General features: G+C 36.7%; 1 protein-coding gene across 2 annotated transcripts in view; it reads right to left on the bottom strand.

The window, feature by feature from the left end:
* kdm8 (lysine (K)-specific demethylase 8) overlaps positions 1-20,509 on the bottom strand; it is a 116,336-nt gene extending 95,827 nt beyond the window's left edge. Inside the window, exons 1-2 of one of the 2 annotated variants that reach the window (XM_007560479.2) lie at positions 20,370-20,509; positions 20,025-20,199 (exon numbers count right to left, since the gene is read on the bottom strand). The gene's annotated coding sequence lies outside the window, so the exon portion shown is untranslated. The remainder of the gene's footprint in view (positions 1-20,024; positions 20,200-20,369) is intronic. The other variant, XM_016675507.1, reaches the window with a different exon arrangement.
* Positions 20,510-22,614: the final 2,105 nt, after the last annotated feature.

Raw genomic sequence — 22,614 nt, 5'->3', positions numbered from 1 at the left:
GCTTGCCTTTAAATAACACACAAAAAACCCCTGGCATATCTGACATCAGCATATTGGTCAAAAGTGGGCCTTTCGCCAGGAGCCACCTGCAGAAGTGACACACGATTTAGATGAGATTCAGCAACAAACGGGGATGATTCAAACGAAAATTTCCAGGAAACTGGGTTTTTGGTCAGCCTCCCTCATATTAAAGAGTCTGAGCTTCAGGGTTAGCAATGTTATTCTTTCATTTCTGTGACAGCAAATGTAGGACAGATTATTAATTAAGCATTCTAACAAATAGTGACAATGATTTAAAGTCTGTAGTATTACACTGTTCCATTACAGTCTGTCTTGGAAAGTACAGCCATGAAGCACACTGGTTCAAATGCTTTGTCATTGTAGTAAACACTAGGCACTCGTATTTGAGTCCGTACCGTGTACACGGGCTTTCAAAATTGGATGCAAGACTCACTGTGATTATGAAAAATCTCTTCTCACTAGCAGAGACTGAATTGAAGCTATTCATATTCACATCTATAATGACAAAAAACAAAAGCAAAAAACAACCAAAGATCAACAGCAGCAAAAATGACAGTGGCATCATCATGTAGATAGTGTTTTTTTTGGTAATGGTCAATGTTGTTTGTTTGCACTTCATGTAATGGATATTAGATGTGTAATGACAAAATATTGTTATACTTTATATTTCTGTAATTTGATGTTTTTGCTTTTTTTAAAAAAAAATCTTAATTTTCATGTTTTGTCTTTGTTAAGCACTCAGATCTTTTTTGGGAAAGTTGCTAAAAATAAATTGAATTTACTGAAAATAAATGTAATATTATTTGAACAAGAGGTTATTGCAACTTTTGCATTTCTGTCACCTTGCTTGCCTGGGCAGATTTACTAATTTACAAGTTAACTTGAACAGCACATCTGCGGCATTAAGGGACAAAGTAATTTTTTAAATGATCTGCAATGGCCTCATTCTTTTACATCACTAAAAGCAGATATTTTAACAGGCGTACACTTTTGAGCATCATGATATATGCTGTGCCATATATGCCACAAAATATTCTTTCTGAAAACAGTCTGTAAAAAATATGTTGTGTTTGACTTATGTTAATTTAAATTACCCACTTTTTGCTAGAGGATAATTGTGATGGTGAATCTTGCAGCCTTTTCAGAAAGCACCATCCTCTCTACAGCAAGTTCAACATTTCTGGCAACGAAAATAAAGTTCACTCCACCAAACAATGTTTGTAGAGTCGAAAGCTTTGACGGTGCTTAAGATAGAGCAGCTGAGCAAATTATCACAGCTTATCTGACAACAGAGGCCAAAAGCTCTGATGGAAAAGTAACCCATTATGTGTCTGTGCAAAGTCTTTGCCAGCAGCAATTACATTTAAAATAAAAGAAGTCTAGCAAACACATGGAGGATGCATAGGGAAAATATGGCTGTTAGAATTGCTTGCAAAGGTGTTGGAGCACCTGTTCAGAATAAACCTCAATAAGAAATTTTTTTAACATTCTACGCCTGTTTTATATAGACTATTTTTTTTCATGCGAATATTTTACTTAACTATGCTCATGGCAATGGAGTGTGTACCCTGATTTTATATAACAATCACATTATACACTCTCTAGCCGAGATAAATGTTGCCACCTGAATTTAAAGCTGCAGTATGTAACTTTGATAAAAAAAAGTATTTTTTTTACATATTAACTATGACCGTAATTGTCGTGACAGTATAATATGAGACAAATACTCTGTGAAAACATCAGAATCCTTCACCCCTTCCCAGTGCTACTATTGCCATCTACAGAAATGCACCAGGAAGGTATACCACTGTCAATCACTCGTGTACGAACCACTCAATGTACTAATGGCGGAGAAACAACTTGCAGTTTCAGAAAAACAGTTTGTCCACCGTCATTAATGGCCATGCTAACTAGCTTGAGCATTCCTGACAGACTCTGCGATCGAGAAGAAGCTGTAGCGCAGCAGAGGGTAAAGAGGGAGGCGAGAGGGTTGTGAGCAGCGTACATACAAGCATGATTGACAGCACAAAACCTTCCTCCTGGCTCTGATCGATTGTTTCAAATTAGCACTAGCAACTGGGAAAAGACGAGCTCGATTTTTTTTCACAGATTATCTGTCTCATTCAATACGGTCATGACAGACAGTTTTAACAAGTATGTAAAATAAAAATAAAAAATTCATAAAAAAGACATAATGCAGCTTTAACTAAGCAAATGGATATGAATCTCCTATTGGATAGTTACTGCATAGACAACTGTCTTCCAGCTGGCAATAAGTTATTCAACTGATGCAATGAGTAGCTTCTCATTTCTTCAAAAGCCATGTGGAAAGACGCATCCCTATGTCCGTGGAAAATATGTTAGGAGTTTCTGCAATATACTTATTTGTTTTCTCTACTTGATGCTAATGATTTGACCCATCGTAAACAGACTAACATAATATATGTTTTGAGAACCATCTATTAGAAATTGGAAGGACAGTTGGTAACCTTCTTCTTTGAGGAAGAAATGAGGTTGGAATAAAACCCCGAAAGACGGTGATCATCAAGTGTTTGGTGACATCAAATCGGAGAAAAACAGTAGCAGAACTCAGAGGAAAATGCGTTATTTTCAAAATATGTTAGTGCTGTTGGGTGTTAATTAGAAAAATTTTAAAGCTCTGTAAGTAGTGAACATATCCAATGTTTATCCTTCTCAATCTGGTTGTTGCTGAATAAATTGGAACCCCAGCACTCTAGAGAATGGTAAATTTCCCTTTAGGTCTTTGGTACCTGCCCTAAATGAGAGGACATTTTTTAGATGAAATGATGACTTTAGAGAAATAAGAAAATTGCATAACTATTCCCATTGCACAACTGACAAAAATTGAAAATTTATTCACAAGTGAATAAATTATCATGATTCAAAAGCTAAGTTCTCATGTTAGAGCGTAAAAGATGAATTAATTAGTCTCACAGCTTGAGGAAATAAACTACTTTGTAAATCTGATGGTATCTTTGCAGTCATTTTTTTCCTGCTTGCAAGATATCAACACTGTGAAGTTAGGTCATTAGATGGGTATTATCTTTCACTGATGTCTATGCATACAGTGCCTTGAAAAAAGTATTCATGCTATTTCAACTGTTCCACATTTTGTTAGTTTACAACCACAGCCTTCAATGTTTTAAAATGAGGATTCTTGTTTGATATGCAGTAGTGCAGAACAGTGAAATGACAGCAGAGGGCATTTTAAAATAATTTAAAATTTAAATTGAAACCCCACAAAAAATTGAAAAGAATATGATCATTTGAATGTTGGCACTCTGCAAATAAGATCAGGGAGAAAATAGCCATCAAAGTTTCAAAAGAATGTTCCCCAACCCTGATCAGCTGCATGGGGGTGTTAAAGGCTGTTCATTTACATAACTTTGTAATAATCCCTACTCCCTTCACTGACTGTCAACAGGTATTACTGAGAAGATGGGATGACAAAATTGAGCATTTGTCTGGCTTATCGAGTTAGACATTTATATTTTTGTAAGTTTTCATATTTTTTTTCATTTTCCATAAAGCTGTGAGATTCTGTCTTAGCGGTTTACCATTTTAAGTTAGTTTATCTACTAAATGAAAGCCTATTTTATGGTTTTAATTGGGACACCAAGGGGACACTGGTTTTGACAGTTGTCCATTTAAAAGCAATTTATTTAGAGTAATTTATCATCAGTATTCTAATGTAATTTGTGAGTCCTTGCAGTTCTGAAGAGATCATTTTTTTCAAGACAAACATTCATGGTGCTTTCTCAGCTTTTGTTTGCAGTCGTCTTTTGTTTTTAGTGTCACCTTTGAAATGAAAGCTTTGTTTTTTTTTCATACACATTGTTGGTGTGCAGAGTCTTTCCAGTCTCTGCTGAGCACTTACATTTTGGGCATGACAGAGACTTTGCATCTCTAAATGTTCATGCTCAAGCACGGTGAACCTGTTAACTGTGTCTAGGGTTACATGTTGGCCAATAGCTGCTTCGTGCATACAAGTACAAACAAGCCTGTAAACATACATAGTGATGATCTGACATAAGGTTTTGAGCAAGAAACCAACTGCATGTGAAACAGTGGAAAGAATGAAGCAAGATTTATGCCTCGACTTCGGTTAAACCTGAACTAATTTTTGTTGTTAATGATGTTCTCACAAATTTATTAACCAAATTTCAAGAATAAATCAGCTACATACCAAATGTGTGCATCAAAGTGTACAGCACGGGATGCAGGTTATCAAACATCCACAAGTACTCAAAAATACTTCAGAGTAGATGTATGATTTAGACCATCTGACGGAGGATTGTTAGATGCAACTACTAAATAAATAATTTTAATTTTACATAAATATGCAAGACCTTCAGTAATGAAAGAATTAAAGTGTGAAAAAGATAAATAATTTAGCATCCGTAGCATCCGTAGCATCCAGCACGCTTTCCTTCATTTCATCAAAGGTGCTTTCAATTTCACTGAGAGCAATGGGTAGCACATTTGCATGTATGAAAAGAGGACCATGCCCTTTCACCTCTTAGAAAGCGCACAACACATAATGCTTTTCAATGAAATGCAGCCTTTCGATCATAGTTCTTGATAAATAAATAAAAAAACCCTGCTTGTTTATAATGTAATTTTCATGGCAAAGTTTTTGTTCCTTTTATTTCATGTTGTCTTTGTTGCTGAATCTAGCTCTCACATCTTTATAGATGTAATTATGCTTAGATATTGATCGTTTTAAAATATGACTAATACGGGGGGAAAAAAACCTATATTAATGCTTTTAAAGAGCAGAAAGAGCTGCAATTGAGCAAAACAAGTGTGAATGGAACTAAAGTCCTTAATTGAGATAGAAATTGATGTTGAATGTAGTATTTATGAGCCAAAAAAAAAAAAAAAAAAAATCAATCAATCAATCCATGCAAGGATACCTTTGGAAANAAAAAAAAAAAAAATCAATCAATCAATCCATGCAAGGATACCTTTGGAAAGATTACATTTATGGCTGTACATGTAGGATAATTGAGTTATTTAGAAAATCACATTTTGGAACAAATAAACAAATGTTTGCATAGTCTGAGCACAATGCATATCAAAATATTAACATGCAGGGAGCGTGATTTGACAAAGTTTCCATGAATTGGTGCAGCTGCACATCACGTGAGTTGCCCCTTAATTGTCTTATTACCCACAGTCTTCCACTCAGATCTGCTCCTTGCGCACCCTTCCTAGGTGCAGGAGACAAGTCTTCAACTACTGCTGCAGACACTCCGTGGAGGAGATTTGCATCTGCTTTCATGTGAAACTTCCCCAGTTCTTTAATAGTAGTTTCTCTCCTAAAATAGAAAATTACTCTACATATTGAACTGTCAGAGACTTTTCTAACTTTAGTCTCCTTGGCAAAGCCCTGGACCTCATTAATTTTGCATATTCAGTTTTTTTTTTGTGTGTGTGTGTGTGTGAATGCAGTGATGTGAAATATGTAGACAAAAAGATAGGTTCATAGAAATCAAATGCACTTGCAGAATATGTTCAGCTTTGCTGTTAAAGTGTGCTGGTTTATGGCTAGTGATAATTTTTTGATGGTTGTGTTAACAATTCAGAAGCTACTCTGGCACTGAATAACATTAGTACAAAGCATAAAAGAGAAATGAGATTCTTTGAGTCTGAACTCAGGTGTATTTCTGAGCTAGAGGGGTTGTTAGGATCTTACAACACTGGGATTTTACCCCAGCTGAGATATATTTAGATCTTCTTGTGAGAATTGTGAAATTTGCTGAGAACAATGCAATTATTGACATGGCTGAAAAAATATTAGAGTTGTGGTTTTTGGTACATTTTGCTATTTATTAAAATTGAAACAACATAACACTAAAAGCTGTTAAACAAGGAAGTTGCAGATAATATTGACAGGTGAGCCTTTAATAGCCAATTTTGTCATAGGTTATGAATGGTACTTATATATCCAAGATCACAGCTGTCCACAAATCAAGTGGGAGATTAGCAATAACTACTGACTTTAAGTTAGTTTAAAGTCAAACACCAAAACATTTTGATCAAACCCCTTTGATTATGTTACCTTAAGTTTGAAGCATTAGATTTATTTAATTTGCAAATTGGTGCATACTCTTTCTGACATGCAAAAATGCCTTAAAAGTCCCCTTCAGCCATTTAATGAGTTAATCTGTAATTTTGGTTCGACTGGCACAGAGTACTTTTTTCTTTAAATTATTCTTCCTGTGCTAAATTACCAGATTAGATGGTTGGAGAGAAACCCAGCAGAGTGTTGATAATCAGGAATACATCCTCAAGCTGTCTCGCTCCTCCTACGGTTATAAATTTAAAACAGAGAGAAAAAGGAATAAAACAGGAGAAAAGAGGCAATAGGGGCGTATCAGGCCAATTCAGCCCGGTGTGAGCCATCTAGTCCTCTACTCCATCATGTACCTCAGTTATTTAGGTCCTGTGCCTTAAATAAGGCCCTCATGTAGCGCAAAACTACAAAAAGTCCCAACTTTTACATTCAGCATACAGTATAAAACTAAGATCATTATGAAGCAAGTTGTTGCTGTTATTTTGTGTATCTTCAAAACTTCAGTTTCTGTGAGTTATATTCATCCTAAGGCCAGAATATTTTGGATTGGGGTGCTAAATGTTTTCCAGGTAGGTCGAGATCTCCAAACAGAAGAATCTAAAAACTAAAGGTCTACGTTCAACCTCTAACATCATTTTAATTTGCATGTTTGAAGAAATACATTGGTTTTGGTGTGGTCTCCATACTTCACACAAAACACACAACTCACAAACTGTGCCTAACACGTATACGATATATATGTGCTGTAGCCTGACGATTGCTTTCCTGCACAATTCTGCTCGATTAAAGTCTCATTTCAGACAATCGGGGCTTACTCCTATTTACTTTGATTTCTCCAGTAGAATTTGTACCAGGCTAATCAGTGAACACAATAAGTTTTGAACAATAATGTATATTTTCTGTGCCGTTTTAGAGTTGTAGTCTGCTTGCACACGTCACGGCCAAACATTGGCGATTGGGTAACAATTAAAACTTCAACGCAAACCAGGAAGTAGAGGTATGGGTTTCCCCCACCCCTCTTTTAAGCTATGTTAGATATATACTGAACTTTTATGACAACTGAAGGTAACAGTTACTTGATTTTGCAATGAAATGGCACCATGTGCCTCGATAATACATAATATGAGAAGGAGCAGAAAAGAGGACGCGCAACCTTGAAATGTACAAAGAAAATAAAGAGGACGTTCTCAGATTGGGAAGATGGTTGACAGCTTTTCAAAGTTTAAAAAAAAAAGAATTTTTGGTACAAAAGAAAACCACATACTCTTGGACACAAGTTGAACATAGAAGAAGCTCTCAAAAAGTTATCAAATTAGTTTTAAATCAAAGTTAGCAAGTAAACATTTAGTACAGCTACAACATCAACTCTACTTCTTTCATTTCTACTTCTTGTAAAAAAGTCGGCCCTAAGTGCACTTAAAGCAGTACATCTTTTATTTTTTACATATTTATTTATGCAGTTTTGCATTTAGTTTCTCTTTTTTTGCTGTTGCTGCAGATGTTTTGCACTGTTGCATTAGGCACTGTTGACATTCAGATCTTCTGGTTGTGAACGAGGGTGGGGGGGCTCACGCCCTTGTCGCCCATATCAAAAACTGCTACTGTCTGGATCTACAAAACTTAAAAACGTAATGTATACAACACCTACCTATCTTACAACTTCCTGGCTGATATTTGAATGCAATTAGTTACAAGCTACGATCTGGGTTATTATTTTTTACATAGTTCAAGCTAGACCAATGTAGGGGAGTCCTTGATCCCATCCCTGATTCTTGTTGGTCATTGAAATATCATGGACAGCATATTCAGCTTATTAAACTTATTCAACTGGATTTCATCTGCTTAGAGGTGGTAGGTCAATCAGAAAACAATTCAAGATGTTGATGGAAGAAGGCAAAAAACCAGAATGGACCTTTGTCGAATGCCACATTTTAGAGAGGCAGAATCAAATGACAACAGGTCTATCCTAATGAATAAAATATCAGACAAATAAGATGAAAACAAGTCCAATATAAAGTACATGAAATGAATTCTTAGGAAAAATAACAATTTGGCATCATAATTTAATTTAATTTCATTCAAACATGAGTGTGTTTTTAGTTTGGAGTCACAGCTTTAAAAAGTGGGCAGCTCACCAGAGATAATAGCTATAGAAGCTTAAATATAAAATCTGAAAGGTTTCATGTACAAACGGGTATTTCATCTTAACAGAAGGACTGAAACAGATCACAATACTACTGATATTTATGGTTTTGAACAATAAATCAACCACAGAGGACTATGAAAGATCTTGACGAAATATAAAAAATGTACCTTGTGAACTTATATGCACTGAATATATTAACAATGATGGCTTACCCTGAAAGCTCAAGGAGAGCAGGATACATGGGGAATATTCAGTCTGAAGGCTAGAAAAGAGCATTGTCAACCCTGTTAACAGCCGACCCCTAAAAGCAATGTCTAGTTACATGTTAAGACTTAACTGGTGGAAGCACTTCCTCGGTGCACTCCATCTACCCCAAGGAGATTGAGTGTGAAGATAATGCACCAAGAAGGATGTCATAGTCGCAGCTTAAGCCTCCACTCCCATACCAATGTAGTCGTACTCTGGAGGCATCAACAAGGTGTAGGAACAAGAAAGTGATAAATCTAATACACACTGACTGAAAGCTCACAGAGTCTGAAAATGTTAGGTGAAATTTCTTTTTCTTCTTTTTGTGCACGAGTTCAACAAGAGATGCATACTCAGACTCCAGGTGAAAGTGGGAGAAAATAAAATATTTCTACATTTTGTTCTGCTCACGTCGGATACAACTCAAGAAATCAGTGGTCAATGTCTCGCCGTCAATGATTGTTCATGTCATTAAAGTTCCACCGAAGACTTTAGGCCAGACTGTGTTGACAGCCTTATACTCATGACCTTGCGTGACTGAAGCAAACAAAATGTCATTATGTATGGGATGTAATATTTCTTTGACAAGGTTATTTTATGGGGTCACACAGGAAATGAAGATGTCAACATGCTGTTATCAAGTGATAATGTAAACAGATTTTTTTCATGCTTGTCAGATGTCATAAGACTGCAAGACAGCAGACCTGCAAGACCCTTTTGGATCATATAGACACTAAAGTTTTACGCAATAGAACTCTTATTCACAGGTCTCCCATTGTTTAATTGTGAAAAGATGCAGAGTCATAAATTACAAGCACAACTCTCCATAATTGTTTAGCTTTGAGGCAGCCTCAGAGTTCTCGCATGGTAATTGTGTCCTCACACTAGCAATCAAGAAAATGTAAGTTGACTTTAATGAATTCCTTGCTCTTTATGGGCAGCAGGGCACCCACAAAAGCAATGCGTTCCCTGCAAATTATCAAGATTCCCATGCATTTTCACATCACGGTGGCATCAACAGTCTTCTCCTGATTAACAAAGGCCTCTGCTTCTGACTAAGACTTCCATAATTGGAGCTCAAGATAATTATTAGTTGCATGTGTTTTTTGATTATGCACTCAGAACACTTTAGAAGACTAATCAGAACAGCATGATACATTATGGTGGTAACAGAATACTTTGAGATACCAGAAGTAAAGCCATGTTTTTGAAACAGTGTTTAAAGCAGCTAAGATAACCGACAACAAAAAGGTTTACATCTTGAAACTGATAATTGTTGAGAGCTATGTTTTTGTTTTGTGCTCAACAGCAGCAGCATTTATCAAAAGACTGGGATTAGAGTTTGTTCACTCAAGAGTTGCATCTTCTCACGTATCAGGCAATTTAACTTTGTTCCTTGAGTCTTACTATTAAAGCATCCAGTTGAAATAATGTGCAAAATATTGCGTTTTTATCAGTGATGACATATGATGCCAACAAACAAGTTCTGTTGCTTTTGTTCAACAGCAATAGTTTATTCTCAAATGGACACTTGATCCACAGTTTATGCAACAAAGGACCTTTGATTACGAACTGACTTTAGTAAGCATATAAATCAGTGACATGCAGTCAGGGGAGGCAGGTGAGGCAGTGCCTCACCTGTCATGGAAAAATAATACATAATAAATTCATTTATAAAGATATTTTCACCCTGTGGTTTGTACTATAAAATACCTATTTTTCATTTAATTTAACCAAATCTGATTTTTTTTTTCCTTCAAAATCGCTGAATTTTCGCATTTTCCCATTCAAATGCTCAGAAGCGAAGCCGGTGAGGCAGCAGTGAGCTGAGCCTCACCTGGGATTGCGCAACCTCTCGCTAACTGCACCGGTTGCCACTCTATGAGAGCATGCTCCTCCTGTCTGTACGTCGCCAATAAAATGGTTAAAAACATTTAATGTATGAACTGATTTTCCATAATTTACCTTATGTATTTAATGTACTGTGTTTTTATTGTCACTGTGTGTAACGTGTTTCGTGTGCAGAGGAGCGATCATAAACGGCAGAGAACAGACTCAAGGTGAGGCAGGCAGTTCTCGTGCCTCATCGCTGGGGGCGCTCATGAACCCAGACATTGTGACTCCACAACTGCAGAGTAAGAGACAATAACAGCGAGCTAGCCATACAGTAGCTGTGCTGATACAGAGAGCGAGAAAGACATGGTTTTGAGTTGTACTTTAACGGTTTCTCCCTTTGCTGTTAAGCACAGCACGAAATTAATAATATCTACATGTCTAAGTTTGATTGAGATAACGGAATTATTCTGCGGCGGCAGCGCAGCTAAGCATCACATGTTAAAGAATAGTCTTTTTGCCCTCCAGCATTGTACGCATGAGCAAAATTTCCTCAAGTAAACAATAACATGCAGGGGGTCTAGATTTGCAAATCCGATTATAATTAAGTCGGTGCCTCACCAGCTATGAACCTCACCCTTCATGTCACTGATATAAATATAGCATTTGAAATTCAATTTGAGTATCAGAATGATTGATGAAAGGAGTGACTTTGATCCTTGTATAGTTGTTGGTGCCAGAAGGACTGCTTTGAGTATTTCAAAAACTGTTGATTTTCTTAGTCATATAATGGTTTAAATATAAGAAAATATCCAGAAAGTCTATGGATAAGAAAATGCCTCATTGAGGTTATAGGAGAAACAGACAGTAGTTGAGATAATTGAAAACCCATACTGGCTTATCTAAGCTATCATTGCATCAATTTCTGAATTAACAATATGTCAAACCTTGAAGTAGAAGGGCTGTAGTACAAATGAACACACAGTGTCCTGTCAGTTAAGGAAACTGAGGCTCCATTTAGCACAAGCTTTCCAAAAACTTGTAAAGACATTGTCTGGTCCTATAAGATTTCATGTCAGTTTTATTAGCCAGATGGTAGGAGAAGCCTTTGGTGGAAACAGACCATGGGTCCAGCATAGTTGGTAGAAGAGGTTTCACAGTTTGTGGCAGGGCTGCTGTAAACAAATATTTTAGTAATTGAGTATTCTATTGATTATTCTACGATTAATCGAGTAATCGGATAAAAAAATTTGAAAGAATAAAATATTGGTAAATCTATCATAACAGCAGTGTTACTATTGGATATCAACATCAGTCCAATTTTTTATATTTGAGCATCCCTAACAATTACTTTTGTTGAGACCGGGATGATATGAAATTTATTTTCCGGTTCATCTGTAAAGCTACCCTTACATTAGCATCAACTACAGAACAGCCGCCCGCAGCGTTCAGTCTATCCACTCACCTATATTAACAAATTTAAATTACTACCTTTTACTACCCTGTGGAAACTGTAAATAGAAATTACATTTAAAGCACTAAGCAGTGTCGTCAAAGTTTCCAAATTTTAGTAATAGAACAAAGTTTAATTTCCTGTGCAATTGTAAAAAGTACAGTTTGTATCACACTAGTTGATGTCAAACAAGTCATCGATATCCATGGTTTGGTCTGAAAGAGCAAGTTTTGATTTTAACTAAATCATGCTCCAGATGATTTGCTTCTCATTGTCCTGTTGAAGGCATGCTGATTGGTAAAATTAAAGGGTGAGGTTTGATTGTATTGCAAACCACCTCATTCAACCAGTGACAGGGAAAATAACCAGGAATCATATCCTGAAAAGTCACAAATCACAGCCGATACCCCGTTGCATCATCAAAACAAGGCACTTACACACAAATATGACTGGTAATATTCTCAGGCAGACAATGAGCACACCTAACTCAACATGAGCAATGATGAGAAACGGTCAGTAAAGAGTTGATTGCAGAAAATGATGCATTTAGTAAATCTTAGAATTTTACTGTTAAATGCTTGGGCTCAGTTATGTTCTGCAGGAGGTTTCTTCCTTCCACATTAAGCTAGCACTATTTGATTCTATTTTAGCACTGTGTTCTTTGGTGGGAGTCTGACTGCATCTCACATAATGACTTGACAGTTTTTGCATCTTGCAACAGCTCTCCAAATAAGTCATATTGTGAGAATTTTTATTATCCATAGCACTTTTCTTTTCATTTCTGCTTAATTGTTTTAGGGCCACAGGAGAGTTGGTGCTGGTGCTGAAGCAACTTATGTCTTGAAGGTCATTGAAACATGCAAAGGATGTCCGGGTGTGTGTGTCCATGGGTGCCGACGAGGTTTATTTGACCTCTCTTTAGACAACGTTCTAACTTCATAGGACAACCATGAGGTTTACACCTGTATAACTGGGTTTATTCAGCAACTGAATAAATTATAAATAAATTAATATGAAAATGATTTACATTTTGTCTGTAGTATTTACAAAGATGTTTGAACATGGAAAATGGGGAAAAGAAAAACGAGAAAAAATGCATCCAAAACAACTGGTTAGCTCAAAAGTATACTGATTCAATTGTGAAGAATTTTTCATGCAAGTCGTCACATAACAGCATCGGATCTGATACATAGATCCCAAAAGAAAATTAAAAAATTTTTTTTTTTAAAATCACAGGACGCAAAAGCTCAGACGTTTAAGATGGAACAACTTTTACTGGTGTGTTATATTTATCTTTTAATACATACATTCAGAACAGTTCTGTGAAAAGGATGAAAATGGAAAGAATTGCACAGCATTTCACCACACGAATTCAGCTGATGCTTTCTCCTCAACCCCATGTAACACAATAAAAAATGTACTTGCAGAATTTTTTTTTTTTTTATCTGATGCTCGCAGGACAAAAACTCCAGTTTTTTGTTGTCTGTTATTTGAATTCAGAAGGACTTGTTGTGGTTCTGAAGAGTTGGATGTAATGACGCGCTTTTGATGCGTACCTCTGCTAGATGGTTGGAGTTAAGATTCCAATTGCTATGCACAACTGGATTTTCAAAGTCGGGACTTTCTCTTGAATGAATGCTTGGAATCTGCACTCTGGGGGTTAACAAGGAGGTCCCGCACTGTTTAACAATTCAGTCCATGCTCGCCCCACGTGACGACGCATGCAATAGGGCCTGCACTTGTTTATATCTCTGGATAAAGCATCCCACTGGCCGCAAATTAAGCATTCAGGCTCAGCATCCTTGTTGTGCTCCAGTATGACGTGTTTGGAGTACTAAAGCTCATCCTGCGCCATAGGTACACCATGTTTGTGTTTTTGAGCTTCATGCACGACTTCTAAAGCTGTTAGATCCTTTGACTCGTCATGAATTCACATAATTTGCACTTGATTTAATAACAAATCCCTTCTTTTCTTCAAATGAGGGGTTTATTGATTGGAACTGATTGCAAAGAAGTCTCACCTACGATTTAGAAAATGGTGAGAAAAATGCAGTTTCTCCGTGATTGTGACTGGAAGAAAGGTCAAATTAATCAGAACAATTTTCAACATTTCTTTTGGAAACTGTATTACTTTAAATAAGGATGCTTTCACACCAGGTCGGCCTGGCTAAATCTGTTTGATTGGGTGAGGATGCCGAAATATTCACTACTTCACCAGTTTAATTTGGTTCACCTTCACTCTGCACAACTGAAATTAAATCAAGCTTCCTGGACAATATCATGCAGATCCAACCACTACTAGTTTGCTGTGTCATCACAGGAAGCTGCCAAGTATGATCAGCCTATGGGCCTGGCAAGCCACTTTGATGTTGTACCAACAATTGCATATTCATATTTAAATCACAGATAACTTAAATTAGATATTCTCCTAGTAAGAACTTAGCTTCTCGCTAGATAGAAAGTATGCCTTTGTGGGTAGATACAGCTGCAAACCCAATACAAATAAATAAAAAAACAAAGTCATTTGTCTGAGGAAGAATAATGTTTGAGATAGCTGACATTTTCATTGTGGATGGTAAAATGCCATTCTGCATATATGAAATATTGATTTTCACTATGTCGAAGTGATAGTGATTCATGAATATCTTGTTGATTTTATCCTCATTGGCTAGTAAGGCACTGAACTGTCAGCAGGGCTCTCTCTCTCTATTTCTCTATCTTTCTCATATAAAAAAACTTTCAAGATGTTCATCTCACATATTCTTGACGTAGAAAGCATGCCTGGCGTAATTTGTCGACAGGTTCATCTCTGTTTGGTGTCAAGCTCTGGGCTGCAGAAATCATTAGAAAACTTTGGAGGTGTGCAGCTGTAAGACAGATTTTGTGTGCTGACTTTTTCATCTTCATCACAGAGTCCGTCCGTCTGTACTTCCAAACACTTGGAGCATTCGAGCATCTTGAAGGTGGAATTGGACCAATATCCTAAGGAAGAAGGGCAACAACTGTGTGGGACCTACGGTGAGGGGTTTTAATCTGCAGTCCTATAAACTCCATCTGGGTAAGTGCTGGAGCTCTCTCCACATCAAACGTGAATAGATTACATGACGCCTCTAAATTATTTTATTGGGCTTCAAAGTCAGCTAAATCCTTTGTGAACTCATTGTGTAGCTTGATCAGTCTATCGGAGAAATGTGAACTTGGGAACACAGCAGGCCCGACTCCCAAGAGCAGCTTGTGCACTTCTTTCTCTAGCTGCAAGTAGCTGTGAATTATGGGATATGCACTGTGATTGGTGTGAGAGCTGTGTAGATTACTAGCAGGCCATCCATAACAGACATATTAAAGTCTCTTACAGGCTGGACACAGTTGTTGGTGTTAAAGTGGCCAAAAGTATAACCAAGTTCCTATAATGTAAAATTATTACAAAAAATTAACAATTTCCTGCATTTGCTGACAAGAGCCACATACGTACTTACTAAACTTCTTTGCATGTTCTAAACTAATCCAACACTAGCCAGTTAAAATAGCTGCAGCCATGATACATTCATAGAATAGCACAAACATTCATTCTGAGTCCTGGATCTGAGGCACAAATATCAGAAGAAAAATGCAATTCAGTGAGGTCATGAGACAATCACCAATCACTTGGTGAGCCTTTCCACAGTAATTCACAAAAACCTCCTTCTCCCCCCCCACCCCCCCCATTCTCAAAAAATAAGCAACTGTGCTTGAGCTCAGTTGGTTGTATTCATCAGATCAATATAGCCAGCAGCCATGTTCTCTTTCACATACTGAATGTTAAAATATTAGTGTGTATCAGATGAATTAATGGATCTTATCATCAAACAGAGAAAAACCAGATCATACACTTTAGAGAAAATTCCTCCGACAACATTACATGCATAATTAAGCATAAGATCTCAGTTAAGAGCCGAGAGGTGAATCTCTGAGGATGATCCAAAAAAAGACTCATGTCATATTCTATACAGGGTTTTAGCACTTAGCGCTCCGCTTTATAGTTGTTGTCCTAGGATATTAATGACAAAGAGGAAAACCAAGGCGTGACGTTTCTATTTTTTATCATATTCCGTTTCTTTAATTAAACACATTTTATGCACATCACTGAAGAAAGGTCTATAAAAATGGCACGTAAACGTGGAGATTATACTGCACCCTCATTGTGTCTTTGGCTAAAAATTGTCCCCGACTTTGAACTTAATGCTGGCTTTTTTTGTGAAATACCAAAGCATTGATTAATGCATCTGTACTTATCTGAATTTTCTCTGAGTTTTGTTGCATCCCTTTGAATCATCCAAAGCCAGGCTCTTGAAATAACCATTATATGGACCTCTGCTCTCCTAGGGCCAGGCAATGAAAGTGGCTGCATACAAATTAAGTATCAGCGAAGCAAAGGGGGAACACAGTGATTGAAACCACACTTGCATAATCATGCTTTTGGGTAGAAAAATAGCAAGTCATTAATTAAAATGAAAATGTTTAATAAAGCACTGCGCAGGTGTATCAGTTACAGATGAGGGATGGGTGATAGGTAATGAACATTTAAATTAAAACTGTGGAGTTAGGACTTTGATCTAATTTATGAAGGAAGGATTAAATCCTGCTGCATTGTTTCAATTATGGAAGGAGCAACAGAGTCAAAGATGCCAGCAGAATCGAGAAAAAGTAATAGCTGAAGTTCCAAATGCTCTGAAGCAAAGCGTAGAACAAGGACCTGGTTTCTACCAGGCATCCAAAAATGGTTACACTGTAGTCAAATAAAGGATATATATTGTCGGTAACACCACTCAAGTTGCTTGTGGTCTTTAAACAATACTCTGCTGATACAGGGGTCAAAGTATGCCAAGAGAATTTCCCCCCACACCACAACATATCCACTAGCAGCCAAAACTGCTGATGTAAGGGTGGATATATCAATGCTTTCATGTTGTCCAAACCACATTCTGGTCCTACATATTAATGTATCACTTTAAACTGAGCCTCACTAGACAAGGTAATGTTTCCCAATCCGCTGTTGCCCAATTTTATAGAGCCCGTGTGAACTATAGTTTTCTGTTCCTCACTGGTATGGCAACCTGTGTGGTCTTCTACATCTGCGTTAGGGTACGTCATGCTTCATATTCCAAGGTGGTATGCCACAAACCCTGTCTGTAGCAAGTTTTTGTTTGACCGCCGACATAAGCTAAACTAACAGTCTCTCGAACAATTCTTCATAAACTTGACTATCTTAGTGGTTTAGCAATTTCTGATGCTTCGTTTGAATTTAGATAAGTGGTCTTTACTTCATCTACATTCTTAAATGCATGGAGTTTCTGCTATCTGATTGGGTGATTTGCCATTTGTGCTTAGACAAATATTTTTAATAAATTGGCCAGTTGGTGCATACTGAATTGATAAACAATTTTCTTTTGCTGAGACAGCTCTGTGCATAGTATACATACGAGGAATCTTTGTGGGTCATGAATGGACAAATTTCTCAAAGGTTTTAGCAGAGTGGAACTTGGCTGACAGGAGCTACAATTACTCATATCGACCTATTTAGTATCTAGATTGGCCATTTTGTTATTTATAACTGTTGGAACATCTTCAGTGTCTCAGAGACTGATGCGTGTTCTACATCAAGCACTACAATGTATGTAGTAAAGCCGTGGTTCTCACACTCTGGTACTCAGACTTAACGTAGCCTACTAAGAATACATTTTGGTAGTAATTAATTATATGTTAATTTCAAATAACTTCAGAATGATATCAAAACAATATTGTCAGAGCTGATGGGAAAACAAATTAAACTAATATAGGGGCATACTGAAAAAACTACAAAGACTTGAAACTAGGACTGAGGTTCATCTTACAACAACCCTAACAACGAAGGAAGGACTTAAATAGATTATTATTGGCCATCAAATGGGCAGACCTAAATCCACATGAGAATTCATGACAGTTCTGGAAAATCTGTGTCGACTGACGTTTACCATCCATTCTGACTGAATTTGAGTTACATTGCCTTGTAGTATGCCTAAATGACTGAACACAAATACATCCCGCTCTTTTCAATCATTCATTTGTTTGCTGTTTTTTTATTCTTTCTCTTTCACCTCACAGTTACCCATGACTATCTGTAGCGAACTCACATCATTCATCCATTGTATGTGCAGGGTGGGTGAAGGTATCGGTGCCTATATCAAGGGATCATTAGGCAATAATGACCTTGGCCATTTCCCAAGTCCATCAAATGGACCTATCACATCTTATTCATAAATAAATGCATTCAAGATTGTGGTTGTAGTGTGACAATATTAGAAAAAGTTCAAAGGGAGTGAATACTTTGGTAAAGAACTTAAGCTCTTTAAAGAGTTATTGAGCAAAAGAGGATAATCTCATTCAACATTGCAATTGTATTTTGTACAAAAGGCAATGCTACCAATGAGGGAGACTGAAAGAAAATCCAAATGTTTATCTCTGAATGTTAATATCAATTATTTTAAAATGAACTGAAATGATTTTCCACACAACAGTGGATCCGAAAGCTATATTTTATTATTTTTCCCCTCAAAAATGAGGAACTGCAGATAGTGTATCAAAACTTTGTCTGTATGAAGGAGTAATTTGTTTTACAGGCTTACATAGATGTCAAATTAACAGCCCAACACTCTCAATCCAGTCTGAATACATTTCACTCTTCTTTCTACATTTAATTGGGGTAATAAATATTACTGCGTTGAAAGTTATACACAGTGATGGCAGTGTTTTGTTTACATTCATTAAACAATATCTTATCATGTGAAGCATGCTGATGAAGTTCAATAATTATGCTAACAGGGTTTGTTGTTGTGTTTAAATTAATTATGTCTGGAAATAAATTCATTGTCATTGCATTGGTATGCGTTTAATAGCCAAATAAATCTTACCTTTTTGGTGTCCCACTGTGTCACATTGGGAAGCAGAATAATTGTCAAAACCAAAATTAATGAAAATATTCAGCATTAAGAATGTCATATTAATTTTACAAAGCATTATGCAAGCCCACAGGGTGTAGCATAAACCTGTGGAAAAAGAATGACTAAGTTATTTTGGGGCAGGGGAAAAACAACTTCTCTTGATTTGTGAAACAATTGTTGTGAAATAAATTAGGGTGAAGAGCTTGCTAATTTCCAAATGAAACAGAACAGAGGTGCTGCTCCTCCTGTTTTGCGGTGGTTCGAACATTTGATAAGTACATCGTCAGAACGGGATGTTTTGCACACAGTAGACCTACAAGGCAGACTGAGGCATCCCTAGAGAAATGGTACCTTTAGGGATATTATGAATGCTTTGGAGTCTTCCCAAAAGAGTTGGGGATAATTGAGTTCTCGGTATGTTTACCGCTGTCTCCACGACTGGGTTCATCAAAGTACCAAAACCTGCATGAATGAATTATTAGTAAAAGGTTTAACTGAAAAGAAAGTGTGTATTTGACTAGTAAGAGTTTGAAACTGTTGATTTAATGTCTATAAAAATGTTTTTTTTATGATTAAACTATAATCCAAAAACTTAAAAAAAAAAAAGGAATACTCCAAGCAACAAATGTAGCACCCAGTACAAGTAGCTAGATATTAACCCCCTGTTGTTGTGAAGGTCCTCTGGGCGGGGCCCTGGGAATGTTAGTACTATCACTACTAAGCAATTACTGGTTAACAGGAGAACAATTTTGATCTTTTGTATTTATTTGTGATTTTTTTAATTATGGCAGTGCCTCTAAGAAATAAAAATTGTGAAAAGAATAATGAATTTCAGCTTTTGATTTTTTTAAATTATGGCAGTGCCTCTGAGACATAAAAATAGTGAAAAGAATAATGAATTTCAGCTTTTAACCTTATGTACACTAAATTAAGACAACTAAAATGTTTAACGTCAAAAAAGAAAATTGTAAATAAAATATATTAGGACGTACAATAAAAATTAGAAACGATTTACAATGTGTTTCAACACAGGGGAAAGATGAAGGTATTAGTAATACAAACTAAAAAAATAAAAAGAATGAAAAACAGAATATCACATTTCGACAAGATAATTCCCCTTCAAATTCAGTTCAGAACTTGACCATTAAAATAATAGTATTTTACTGAAATAAAGAAAAACCAGTTGCAGGCCTGACATGCACCTTGTGTTTGTGGTCAGGTCACTTGAAACCAAGCAGAAAATAAATGCACATGTTTTAGTTTACTCACAAATCCTTTGGAGTTTGCTTAGATGCGAGAGATGGATGAGGCCTTATCCGTGACCACGCAGGTCCCACTCCACAGCCGAGTTGGAATTCACTTCACATCACAGGCCACATGAAGTTCACTGGGAAAATTCGTCCATTCAACCCACAGCAGAAGTGTCCAGAGAATTACTTTCGATCTGTGCGATAAAGGTCTTCGTGTAACTTCATAAGTCTGGCTAAGAAGAGTAAACACTATGTACAGTCTACAATAGCTCGCGTAAAAAATTGCTAATGCTAACTCGCGATTAGCGTTATGCACTTCTAGCATTTCATTTAAGCACAGAAATCATTTACATCATGTACTCACACATCCGAAGGCTAGACACTCCAAAACAAGACTGTAGACTACATCCACAGGTGTTTTAATGCCATTTCCCGCTTAGTTAGCATGGCAGTCGAATCTAGCAGGCTCAGATGACCTTTCACTTGCCCCACTTAGGTCCCGCCCTCAAACATATGATTGGATATTCGGTTTACATCAACCAACGAAATAGAAGAAAATGCAAGATTGACAGCATAACATGTTAGGTTGTAAACAGAACACATTTTTTTCGATTTACGTTTCAAACTAACTTGCGGCAAATAAACTGTATTTTAACCAAAATAAAAGACAAAACCGTTCATGGCTTAAATCATTTTTAAAACTATGAAAAATTAGTAAGTATTAAGTTAACTAGATTTTATGGTGCATTTAACACAAGTTGCAGCTTGTGTGTTACTACTTTTAATAGTAGTGTATTTATATTTTAGCCTCATTTATCTGCAATTAATATTTTAGACAGGTCTACAAAGACAAAAGATCTGATGACATAAACATTTCAGTTCAATTGAAACAAAATTGAACCTTTGTTGATCCCAAAGGTGAATTGTTAAATGAATAAAAGAAAGCAATTTAGCTATTTAGTCACAATAGTACATGCAATGTTTGGTAAGCACCAAACACTTCACGTCATCAGAAACATACTATCTCCACTTTGAGCCATGGTGGTGACAGCATTATGCTCCAAGGATGCTTTTCAGCAGCAGGCGATGAAAGAATTGCAAAAAGTCTTCTCAATAAAAAAAACATATTGATAAATCCTGACTGATAATTTGATCCAGTTTTTCATAAGACTAAAATATGGGAGATTTATTTTTATTTATTTAAAAGAAAACGAAACAGATGTTCTGGAGTGCTCAAATCAAAGGCCCGATTCTCAATGGTATGGAGTATTTGAGTCTGGACTTAAAAAGAATTGTTCATACTTGCTCCCCAAGCAACCTGACAGAGGTACACCTGTTTTGTAGGGAGGAAAAGAAATAATTGAGACATACTCACACAAACTCAGTGCTGTGATTGAAGCAGAAAGAGCATCCAGGTGCACTAAAGGAGGTGGATATTTATGTAGTAATTTAGTGTGCCTTTTACACTAAATTAAAAGATACACTTTTAATTTAGTGTACCTCTGAGCAACACCCTCAGTCAATCTGAGGGTGTTGCTTTGGTTGTGACATTGAATAATGCATTTTTCACCAAATACATTATTCTAAGTTCCATAAAGTAAGGCATTTAGAAGAAAGTGCATGAGGTACCTGTTCAACTGCTGGATATAAGTGATGTCTAGCCAGATCAAATTGGAGCAGCTTAATTTAGACATGTAGACATAGCAGAGACAACTTATTAAAGTTCAACCCAAGCATCAAACTGGGAGAGAAGGGAAATGGCATCAGTAGCCCTCAAAGCAAAGCTATTTGATTGTCAGTAGACAGCAGGGGGACCTTGCCCTTACATCCCCATTCTCCACATGTCTTGTCTGCTTCATTCTACAATTGTGCTTTCATATAGGCAACAGTATTTAAGTCTCAAATGTCATCATCATGACAGGGTGTGTTGCAAAATTTGGCGTGTTTCATTTTTTCTTGTGAGATTCTGCAGAGGGGTAAGTGTCTCAGCTGGCCACCGTTTGTTATCTCTGGCGCGCTGCCAGCATGATACAGTGCTCTGCACTTGGCTGATTTCATCACATTACCGGCCGACACACTTTTAGTACGAAAGGGTAAATTAGCGGATACAGCCAGCCACTAAGTGTCTTCTTACACCAGGCTTCACTTGCAGTGGACAGGGTGCTGCACAGATTGACTTCTGGAAAAATTCTACTACCTTCTTGGATTAGTTTACAACCCTCAGTAAACCCACGCACTGAACCAGCTGAAGTTTGGTTGTGACACTGAGGTCCTGAGTATACTGTCATCACTGGTTTGCCTTAGTTGTTGTGGAAAGCAAATAACTGTCATTGTCACAGAGTTCTTAAAATGATTACAATGGCTAATTTGACTATTATATTCTATAAATAAATGAAGTTGTAAGAACCAATTTGAAAACATAGGAAATTGCAATGCAGGAATACAACTGCACTCTATGCACCATGAGTTCTTGGCTTTACAAATATTTCTAAATCTGTGTTTTGTACTACAGTATTTTGCAATTTTAACAAGAAATATGTCACCTTTATCTGGTATGTGCATCACAGAAACATCATGTTATAACTTTCATGAAATGATAACACAGAAAT

This window comes from Poecilia formosa, unplaced genomic scaffold (assembly GCF_000485575.1).
Source record: "Poecilia formosa unplaced genomic scaffold, Poecilia_formosa-5.1.2 Scaffold115, whole genome shotgun sequence".
Taxonomy (NCBI): Eukaryota; Metazoa; Chordata; class Actinopteri; order Cyprinodontiformes; family Poeciliidae; genus Poecilia; species Poecilia formosa.
The sequence above is the reverse complement of the archived record's forward strand: the minus strand, read 5'-3'. Positions and strand labels throughout refer to the sequence as shown.